Below are 11,292 nucleotides of genomic sequence, written 5' to 3'. Positions count from 1 at the left end.
GTGTGTTTGAATTGTACAGCTTTTCCTATACTGCTTGTGAACAGTGGAGCACAAAACAGGATGCACAGTAGTTTAGATGACGCTGTAGTGAGCTATGGTTGTACTTAAGAAGTGTGATGTATTTATGGCCTGCAATCCCTCCCTTGCTACAGTTCAATTCCTCCCCCAGCTCTATTTCTGTCCCTTGTCCATAGAGAGCTTCTTCTATCAAGTTTTCTCATCTCTAGCTATAATGACCATTGCATGATGTAAATGTAGGAGCAGCAGGGAATCATTGGCTAGAAATGAAGTCTGGTGAACATTAACCCTTCTGGGCTCTCTTAACACTTAACCCCAAAATTTAGAAGTAAATGACAATGAAAATCCTTCCAGTAATTTTCTCTTTTCATGAACTCAATCAAAGAAATTAAAATCAGCCAAGACCTTTTGGGTCAGTGTATCCTGCTTCCCTTGAGCCAGAGTCCTTGTGGTCTGTTACTTGTCTTTGAGAGAAGATTGGGAAGTTATTGTATTGCTCACTTGTTACAATCCCTCTAGAATTATAACCACATTAATGTCATTGTGCCAAACTGAGGCAGACATTTTCCAGAGAGGGGGAGTGAGCAAGGCAGGCTTTCTGCTCTCAGGGGTTTATATTCTCAAACAGCACAGCTGAATAGAGACTGCTGAGCCCCAAAGCAGTGCAGCCCGACTGTCCAGCTGGGAGGGGCCATGTAGCACGCTAGAAAAGCCATCCAAAATCCCAAGGGCCTTTCCCACTCCTGTGATGGATGTGTAGTAGTCATGGAATTGTGTTACACACACACAGGAGATGGCATTGCCAGCAATTCCTTGCATGCCTGATCCCCAAACCAGAGTGCTGTGTGTCCTGCTATGAGCTGTGGGGCCGTGAACTCTGGGGTCTCTGTGGAAAAGGGCACCTGCTTCTGCCAGATACATTTGCAAAGGGAAAAATAAGTTGGATGAGTGGGTGAGAGACTGGACAGTGAGCTCTGAAAGTCCATCAGTCAGCTGTCCTTGACCCTGGGCGATGTGTGTAACTGGCCAGACCTTCTGGGTGCTTGATGGCAGAATCATTAAGGGATTTATGCCCTCAGCTGCCACACTCAGCCATTTGCCCACTTGACAGGAGCTCCAAGCTCTCTTAAGGTGCAAGGCTGGGTGAATATTTCTCCTGTGACCCTAGAGAAGGTTTCAGCACTCAAAGACTGATGCTGCTTCCAGCACTGAGCTGGGAATGAGGTCAGTGCACCTTGCTCACTCCTTCTCCCACATTTATATCAGCCAGTATGAACCATATCCAGTTTTGCAGGGCTCCCACAGGAGCCTTCTTGTGAGTTTGAGGCTATCTGAAAACTGGCAGTCCTCAAAGTGCCAACAGTAGGATCTGGTGCAGGGTCAGGGGGAGGAGGGGGTATCCCGTGAACCATCCATCTGGACGCAGGAGGAATCAATACCTTGCAGCCTCTAGGTGTTAGGGTGACAAGCTCTAATAAATGCAGCAGATGGGGATCTGGTAGAGAGTCTTTAGTAGGCTGGCTGAGTGCCTGACAAACCACGGGGAGAAAATCACAGTATTAAAAGAAGCCCCACGCAGAAATGCACTGAAACACTGCCAGCAAAACATCCAACCAGCTCCCCAAAGGGCTTCCTGCACAGCACCAGTCAAACCTGCTGCCTCCTGCATCCCCTTCCTCCTTTTTTTCCCAGCCCTGATGCCATGAAAGGGCCTTGGTGAGCATCTTACCAAGCACCCATCTCCCACCCTGTCTCTCCTCATGTTCTCCTAGACCCTGAGGGATGAATAAACAGCATCTAGGTTGTACATGGGCCATGTCTGGAAGTTTTTAAAAAGACGGAGTGAGAGAGAAATATTTCAGCAGAACATATCTGTTAACTGACTTCTTCACCTAATTAGCTGTGGAAAAGTCACCAGATGGACACAGATTTTAATGATGGCTTCATTCAGAGTCTTGGAGGAGTGGGTTGGATATAAGAGATAATTATCTTGACTTTTAGATGTAAAAAGATTCTATTTTATTCTGCTTTTTTTCCTCCTCTAGTTCATTTTTAATGAAAGAGAGGAACAGTGAAATTCAAAACATCAAATAAAAAAAGAAGGTTGACAATCCATCGTTTAATCTCTGCTTAGTGCCAGCCTGGAGTGACATTTCTAAGGCTTGGTTTGATGGGAAGCTTGTTTGTTCATAAATTGCCACAAAATGGCATTCTGAGTTTAGCCAGGGACTTTCCCCCTCCCTCTGTGTGCCAGGAGGAAAGTTAAAGCCACATGATTAAATGCTACAGGGGATGGAAGTGTGTTTTCATGACACAGAAAGGAATATGGATAGGAAATGTCACTTTCACAACTATTCTCCTTCCTACCCTTCATGCCCCTCGGATCCTCAGTAAGAGACATCAAGAAGAGATCATGAGAGCACATCCCCTGGTGTATAGCTGCATCAAAAGGTGATGAAGACCTCAGAGGGGCTACTGGGACCCTCCTTTAGCACAGAGAACAAAACCTGTGCCTTCAGGGCAGGACAGCTGCTACTGCTGGTGAGTGGGTGAGGAAGGGTGGAGAAGAAGGAGGCAAACAGAAGAGCTGGATGAAACTGGGAGGTGACAGAGGACAACTCCTCCTCGTGGTGCAGGGGACAAAAAGTCATTTCTCTACATGCCACCTGGCCTCCTCCAGCCTGCTTCCATCTGGCTGTGGATAGGGAAATGTCCATGAGCAACCCAGAGCACTGAGCAACTGCAGGCGTGAGGAGCGAGTTTTTAGGAGTTAGGATTAAAGAAATGTGAGTTTTACCAAACCAGCAGCATCCCAGTGAGAACGTGCTTTAAAGGAGTGCTATGCTTAGGTCTGGGGTATGCTCTGAGTACCATCCACAGCGTGCCTTTGATCATATTGATCTGGGTCCAGTTGGAGTCTTACAGCTGGTGGCTGGAAGTGGATTTCAATTCAAACCTTATTAGCAGCATGGACACTTAGACCTGAAAAGGGTGGATGCTCATACACATCTCAGGGATCAGCCCTTTCTGCCCCCTGATCTGAGTTTTTGAGGGGAATCTGGTTTTTTGCCACCAAGTCCCTCCCATCTCCATCAGTGCTCCCCAAGCATCTGATAGAAAAGGAAGAACAAAAACTAGATTCAAAATACAGCAAATTTCCATGTTTCTTTTGAAACTACTCTGATGGCTGAGAACTTGCAGGATGTGGCTATCAAATTTGGCTGCTGTCATTCAAATTGACTGCAGTCTGTAGGGACAAGCTTTGCTGTCCTGTATCAGAGTGAAGGGCCTGATACTAGAGCATGCTGAGGGAAATGTAGTATATATGAAAGAATAGAGAAACAAAAGACAAAAAAGCCACCAGTTTCTGAGAGCTTATACAGGCATCTGGATAAGTGGATCCTGTTATCCATGATTGAAATAACTGGGACCTCTAAAGTCCAGAAAATGAGGAAACCACTTGAGAACAACATTGTTGGAGAGGCTTTAGCATTCACTCTGCCAGGGTGGCCCATGAGACCAGTCTTTCACACAGTGCTCCAGCCCTCCCTGTGCAGCTGATGTGCAGAAGAAAATTTGCAGAAATAGAAGTTGATGGGAAAATTCAAAGTAGGTCGTTCAGAGCTCTTGCAATGCCTCCCTTTCCAACACATTTTCAGCAAAGAAGGAAAGAATAAAAGGGAAAACATTTATTGTTATTTTTACTATTGTTGTTGTTGCCATTATTTGGCTATCATTTTCCCAAATTGTCATCAGTCTTGTGAAGATGAAATATGAAATGCTTGTGCTCTATGAAATATTCAGGTGTAAACTCTTTCCCCAAGACTTTGCATTAACTTCAGCTGACAGCCTTCCCAGCCTGAGAGGAAAGGGTTTGGGGACAAAGCCCCGTGTCCATAGGAAGAAGTGGCATAACCCCACAGCACAACATTGTGAATCACAAGAGAGATCCTGGACCAGCTGTGGCTGTAACTAGAACTATATTGATAGGTAGATAGATACAGCATAACCATATACACCTGTGTATAAAGCTGTTGGATGGGTGCTAGAAGGCACTGCCATTGCTTTAGAGTGTACAAGAAAGGTGGGATAAGAAAAAAAACCTATCCTGTAACCAAAAGTGACCTACAAAAAGTATGTTAAGGTGTAATTAGGGGTAGAGAGTAGAGTCAGCAAGTCTGGAGCTAAGCAAGGAACCTTGGGCTTGTAGATTTTAGCCAATAAGAAGTGCCACGTTGAGCCCCATGAGCTGGTAGCCTCGGTGTGCCTTCCACAGAACGCTGGCCCTTTCACCAGAGGAATCTTTTTTCCTGGTGATTTACTGAGGACCTTGTTTAACATGAGATCAGACATCATTTCCAAACCCATTAAATTGTTTTTGGCTTAGCAATGTGGCTAGATTTTTCATTCTAGTTTTCCTAGGGGCTTTATTAAAGTGTGAAGCTGCTTTCTGTGTTTCAGATAGAAGTAAGTGTGGTATTCATCATTTTGAGCTGCTGGTATTGAACAGCTGCCTTTGCTTTTGGTGCACCCTGGAATTTCAGCTTGTTTCTGTATTTAACTAACTGATTAAAAATAGGTAGAAAAGCCTCTGTGTTGCAAAGTCATTCAATATTTGGAGACAATCTTAAAGAGAAGAAAAGTCCACTACAGAACATATATGGCTTCAAGCTTTAGAAAAGGGAAATGCTCAGAGATTAGTGTGGGGTCCGTTAAGCACTGAGCATTGTCTGGATGAACTCCTTGAACTATCAATACAGCCAGAGGAACTGGCTGTGCTGAGACCTTCCCCAGCAGTGCCCAGGCTCTCACCAGGTCTGATCACACATTAGAAATGCCATGGCCAGGCTGGGGTGACCAAACCATCATGAGGTTAAAGCTATATCATTACTGATGTCACTTAGAGCAGGTGATGACCCCAGTACGTTCTTGTTTTAGCTGTGCTGTAATAATGCTCTTTTTTTTTCTCCCATTCCCTATTTATTTACATGGAGTGAGGCCATCAGAGTGACAAGTTGAGTTAACGAGATGGTTCATCGTTTCCTCTTTTTGTAATTTTAATTCAGCAGATTGTTGCCTTGCATCTGCATGTGTGTTGTTGCATCTCACACTCCTCTGACACATCACCTTTCCAGGGCGGTAATTTTTCATCTAAGATTATGGACAGGCATTTGGAAAGTGGCCTCAACCAGCGAGGCGAGGAGAATTTGGATCATTTTTATGAACTAAGGGGTAGAGTGATGCATAAAATATATGTCAAATTAGAACCAGCGCTTCACTGTCAGAAAGACACCAATTAATGGGTTCTGTGGGTTTGGGTTTAATAGAGCAGAAGATTTACCAGCCTTTAAAAGCTTAATACCAGCATACTTTTTGGGTGAAATCATTTGTCAGTGGCTTAGGGCTTCCTGACTTCCCTGGTCCTTTGCAAACCGTGACAGACCTAGCCACAGAGACTGGCAGTGCTGTGGTGCTCCTTGCTAAAAGTGTTGCTTAATCTTTTTAACAGATGGAGCTTGAGTGGACAACAGGATGCATTTTATATAAGGAACATGAAGAAATAAAATAAGAATCTCTCTCTGCAGCTCTGACTGGCCCTCACCAGCATCAGTGGTGTGATGAGTACCAGGTAATTCATCTGCCTTCGCCAAGTGCCTCCTCCTCTTCCTTTTCTTCAGAAATCTTTTCTTCCAGCTTACCTACTCTTGGTCTTCATAATTTGAGAGACAAACAACAACCTTAGTGCAGAACTATCACAGGATCACAGAATGGTTTGGGTGGGAAGGGACCTTAAAGGCCATCTAGTTCCTTCCCCCTGCCCCAGGGACACCTTCCACTAGACCAGTTTGCTCAAAGCCCCCTCCAACCTGTCCTTGAACACTTTCCTCTCATATGAGATAGGGAAACTTAACTGATGGTCCAGAACTACTGGGTTTTCTTGTGGGAACCCTATAAAATCTGACAGGATGTGTGTTGGAAGCCATCATTTCTTATCTACAGGTAGATTCTTCAACTTGCCAGGCCTTTGACTTGTCAATAGGGAAAGAGGTTATGCCCAGGTGGCACAGGATCTATTCAAATCTATACAAAGAATCTTTTTTCCTTGGGTGTATTCAACACTAAGAACGACTTACAGAGAGTCCATGAATATGTCTTTAGTATCACCAAGACAATGAGCTTAAAAAATTATCACGTGTTCTTTAATCCTCATAAACAAAGGGATTTGCCATGCAAGATTATTTTAAGAGCGTTCTTAAATTACTCCTTATTCCTTAACCACATTGTGTTTGTGAAAAGGCATGACTGTGTGGTTTCTCAGATAATTTTATTCCAACATAAGAATGCAAAGAACTTAAAAAAAAAAAAAAAAAGCAAATGGAATGTAAATAAAGGAGAAAAGCAAAATATTTGGACTTCTGAAGTTCCTCCAGGGTTGTTTTATGTATTTTAGAATGGTTTGCATTTCCCTTGCAAAATTTCCCTTGCATACAAAGAAAAGAGAGAATTTTCAAGGATCTGAGGCTACATCAGAGTTTGAGCAAAGAAAATTGTGGTCATGAAAACACTGTTTGTGTTTTGCAGTGACATACGACTTGAGAAGAGCCTTCCTTGGAGCTTTCCTTCAAGTGAAAGCTCTCATTACCATAACACTTCCACAGCAGCTATCACAGAAAAGATCAAATGCTAATTCGGACGACAGGAAAAGATTATTCAAGTAAATTTCTGAGGTCACTAAAAGAACAAATTTACAACACTTGAACAAGAGATAATGCAGGATGTTTCCATAGTCAATGAACTTTGTTTGCAGCAGATTTTTAAAAACTTACCCAGGCTGTCTTCGATAACAAGATGTTTCAGTGTAAAGAGAGAAGAGCTTAAGGTATCCCTGAATCGGCTCTTTTACCCAGGAGAGGCCTTTGGGGAAGATGAATCCTGTTGAATTTCATACCTATATTTGTGTGAGCCCCACTGATGGGTATGTGAATGATGTCCACCCTCAGGAGGATTTGAGAGCTGCATATCATGTTCAACATTGTGTTCCTCAAAGAACTGTAGAAAATCAGTGTTGTAATCTAATGAATTTGAGAAGATGTCTCCTGAAGGGGTAAATTACCATGCAGGATGTGTTCTTTTATTATAAAGCTGTAATCTTATTTTGCTGTTCTACTAATGATGTACAGTGAGCAGTGACTGGGGGAGCTCCAAGAAACACAATGATTGTTGTTTGTTATAGCAATATTTAATATATTTCATTAACACGGAGGTGTTTTCACTGAGGACAGTGGAAATTCTATTGTAGGGCAGGAGAAGAAGACATATCTATGCTGTGCTAAAATACACACAAGTTATTTCTTCTTGCTTTTTCAAAATCAGCCTTGATCCCAACAGTTGGTTGATCTCCTCAGTAGCCAAAGAGGACTCTGAAATGTTCTCTCAAAGGTTTGCTCTTGAGTGGACCAAAACACAGCTTACTAAAGTAGAAAAGGAAGTTTGACTTTTTGAGGAGCTGGCGGCAAGAAGCCTTCCAGTGAGGCTGATGGGCCAGTGGGCAGGGTCTGATGCTGAAGGATAAGGATAAGGATAAGGATAAGGATAAGGATAAGGATACCTTTGAGAGCTGCCTGGTGGCACAGTACCATGTGGTCCTTCCATTTGGCTTCATCTCCTGGTGAGTGGACTGCTCTCAGGGAAGGTCACTCTGTGCTCTGCAGGAACAAGGGTGCTCATGAGTGCTTGCTGCACTGTTCTTTGTGCTTTCTCCTAAAGCCCTGCTCAGACTGAAACTCCCAAGACCAAACTTTTTGCTGGTCACTTGAGGCGAGAAGTGAAATAGGGAATGGAAAAGCAGCAAGGGATGGGGCCAGCTCAGCCAGGCAATCCACCCCACAGGTCAGCTCTTCCTTCCAGCATTTCCAGCTCTGCTCCAGCAGTTCTGCCATGGAAGAGGTCTTGCTGTAACAGATCTCCTGCGGCTGTGGCATTGTCACTGTCCATACTTTCCAGCCCTGTCCATCTGTCCACCTGTTCTTTCCGTTCCCCATGGACGGCAGAGTTTGGATTAAGAATTGCTGGGCTGGGAGGGTATATTGCTTGTGGGAAGAGGATTCTGGGTTGACAGCAGCCTATTCATTCCCTTTGAAGGAATGGCAGGACTGTCAGAAAAGTGGTGGCATTGGCAATTGTGCCCACGATGGACACAGTGGAAGGAAGAAATGGCACTGGCACCTTGCAAGAAGTGGTGGATCAAGAAGGAGTGAACAGCAAGTGCTCTTAATAATGACAGCCACCTGTTTCATTAGCCATAGCTTCAAACTGAAAGGATGTGGGTTGCAAATCACCATGCAAAGCAGGCTGGCAAGGACCAGAAAGGGGCAGGGAGTTGCCAAAGGCTCTGATAGCAGCTGAAGGAACAGATGTGCTGCACCAAAGTGTGCCAGGAAAGGAACAAATAGCCATGGCTGCACTTTTCCTTGGGCAAGGCAGAACAGTGACACTGCCATTTGGCGATATTTCGGCCAGGTATTTATATGGGTAGTTGACCTTGATTTGCAAGGCTGATACTTTTAGTGTCCTCCAGTTGGCACTTGCTGTATTAGCCACCTAAAGACATGTCAGCATGAAGCCCAGACATAAAAATTTATCCCAGCCTAATTCATGGAAGGGACAGGAACTTATGGTGCACTAGCATGCTACTTGCATAAATTGCATCTCATTGCTTTTTATAGCTTCCATATACACTATAAATTCTGTAAGAAGAGAGAGAAAGGAAGCTAAATAAGATTGAATACATGCAGAAAGAGAAGTTCCTTTTCCTTCTAGTTGTACCGGAAAAGAAATTGCCTCCCTTTGTCTGGAGGTGTGAGCTGTAAGGATGAGCAGTGGATGAATTTCAAAAAATTCAAAGCTTTGGCTTGACTCAGATATGGCATCCTCAGCCGAATTGGCCAAGAACACAGGCAGAAGCCAGGTTGGCTCAATATCGTACGCCCCTGGAGCTCAGCTCTTAGTGAATGTGAACTGAGTGTTGAAGGAATTTAGGATGAGACTTGACTGAACCTCTGCCAAGACCCGTCAAAGGCAGAGATTTGAAGAAGGATAGCCCTTTGAGATTAAGAAGAGCGAGGCTGTGTTCCTGGCTCTGTCTCATACTCCTGGGGTGACCCTGGGCAAGGCGTTTAATCATGCAAAAAGGAATACCAGCTGTATCCTCACTTTACAGGGCTGCAGGGGTGTTGAAAGGACAGATTAATTAAAGTTTAGGAGAGACTCTAACAGAACAATGACAAGTCCTACATAAATAGCTTGTTGCTAGAGCTAATGGGAAATGCAAGCTGCAACCCCATGTGAATTTCTGACATTACAACATTTGGTTATGAGCAGGTTGATGCAAAATAGACAACTTAGGCAAAATAATAAGGTCACTAATTTCTTTTAGGAAGTACCAGCGTTTCATTTTGGCTTATTTCAGGTACTTTCTGGGGTTTGAACTCCTTTTCCCAACACAATCTATCATACCAAGGCTCTCAGGATGTCTTGTGGCACTACACAGTCAAAGGAGAAATTCTATCTCATCCTGACAGAGGTAATTTGGCTCCGTACCTCTGTAATAATATGCAAATCTCCCTAACACCATCTTTTTCAAATCACTACAGAAGTTCAGGCAAGAATCTGCTGCTTGTGAGATCAATCTAAAATTCAGATTTGATTCAGCAGATCATAATATTTGAGTTGATGTCCACCGCCCTATCTCCTACAGGTTTTTCACTCCGAGTTTCCTATCTCAGAAAAATCAATGTATATTTAAGGATGGATTTTTTTGGAAACCGTGTGTTGCTGCTACAAGAACACATTGATATCTTTTTGCTTGTTGGCTATATGTGGTATATAGTGACTACTTCCATTTTCCAGTTCAGGCTAAAGCCCTTTATGCTGCTCTGTGAGCATATTAGAGCAGAAAATCATAGAAATCCTTATGAACTTAAGCTGATTTATAATACACATAAAAGGTGAAATAGGAGGGGGTTTCCGCTTTTCACCATAAAGCAGGCAAAAACTGTTAATTCAGCCAAATATTCCACTGTCTCTGTAAATAAATCCAAATCCCTCAATATAAAATGAAATGGATAGGCTGTTAATCCATTAGAAATAAAATAATTTTTTTTGTATCCCTGACAGAAGTCTGAGGTTAGATAGATGCTTGTGAATAGTATTGTAGGAACTATTTTGCTCATCTGTATGCAAGTAGGTTGGGTAAAGTGTGGTTAAAAAAATGTGCAAAGAAAAATAAAAGAGATTTGTGGGAAGATCAGGAAAGCAATGTTTCACATGGGAAAAAAAAGGGTTTTGTTCTACACTTGACAGTGACTTACAAATTACTCTTAACTGTGCCATGATAAAATTACTCAATTTTTCCCCCTCCCCCAAAAATAAAAATTCGAATCATTTTTTAAAGGCAATTTACTATCCCATTAAAAAAAAAAAAAAAAAAAGACCCTAACAAAATCACATTGTTAGGACTTTCTTGGAAAAAAAAAATAATTTTTTTTGTTTGGACTGTCATCAAAGTGCATAATTTCAGGGAAAACGTAACATGAGAAATCAAAGAACTGGAAGTTTTGAGTAAAAGGAACTTTATGAAATTTTTCATACAGTGTCACTGAATCCCTGTGATCTACCCATTTCCTCATCCGTCCATTCTGAGTTTCCTGTAGCAAAGCAGCACGTTTCGGAGCTGCTGTGTTTATTAAGTTAACCTCTGCTGTCTATTCTGGCAGAAAAGGTGTTCTTTGTGGGAGACGTGTGCTAAATTTTGTATGTGCTACCTGCATCACCCTTGAGAAGGGTTGGGCAGAGCTGGTAAAATTCCCAGAGCAAAAGCAAATCTGTTCTTATGATATTTCACAATGTTTGATGATTTAATCTTGTCCACGTACAGATCAGTGCCTGCATCTGTATTAAAGGTAAGCTCCCAAGGATCCTCTTTCCCTTGACTCCTCTCTAGGAGCCACCACGAGCACACTGGGCTTGTGAAGGTGTATTTCAGCACTCCTGGGTGGGTGCAGACTCCTGTGCTTCTTGGGGAAGCATTTCCTGTGTGGCTGCTGGGGATGGGAGCACGGAATCTCACCCTGCTGGTCCCTGCCAGACATGCTCCCACTTCAGTGAAGCTTTTAGACCAAAAGGGGCAAACAAGCGTCTTTTTGCTGGAGGTGATGGTGAAATTCATGGTGACTTTAATAGGACTGAATTTTCACCCTGCAAAAGTTTTAGGGA

Source organism: Corvus moneduloides, chromosome 11 (assembly GCF_009650955.1).
Source record: "Corvus moneduloides isolate bCorMon1 chromosome 11, bCorMon1.pri, whole genome shotgun sequence".
In the NCBI taxonomy this organism is placed as follows: domain Eukaryota; kingdom Metazoa; phylum Chordata; class Aves; order Passeriformes; family Corvidae; genus Corvus; species Corvus moneduloides.
This window is presented reverse-complemented; position numbering follows the sequence as displayed.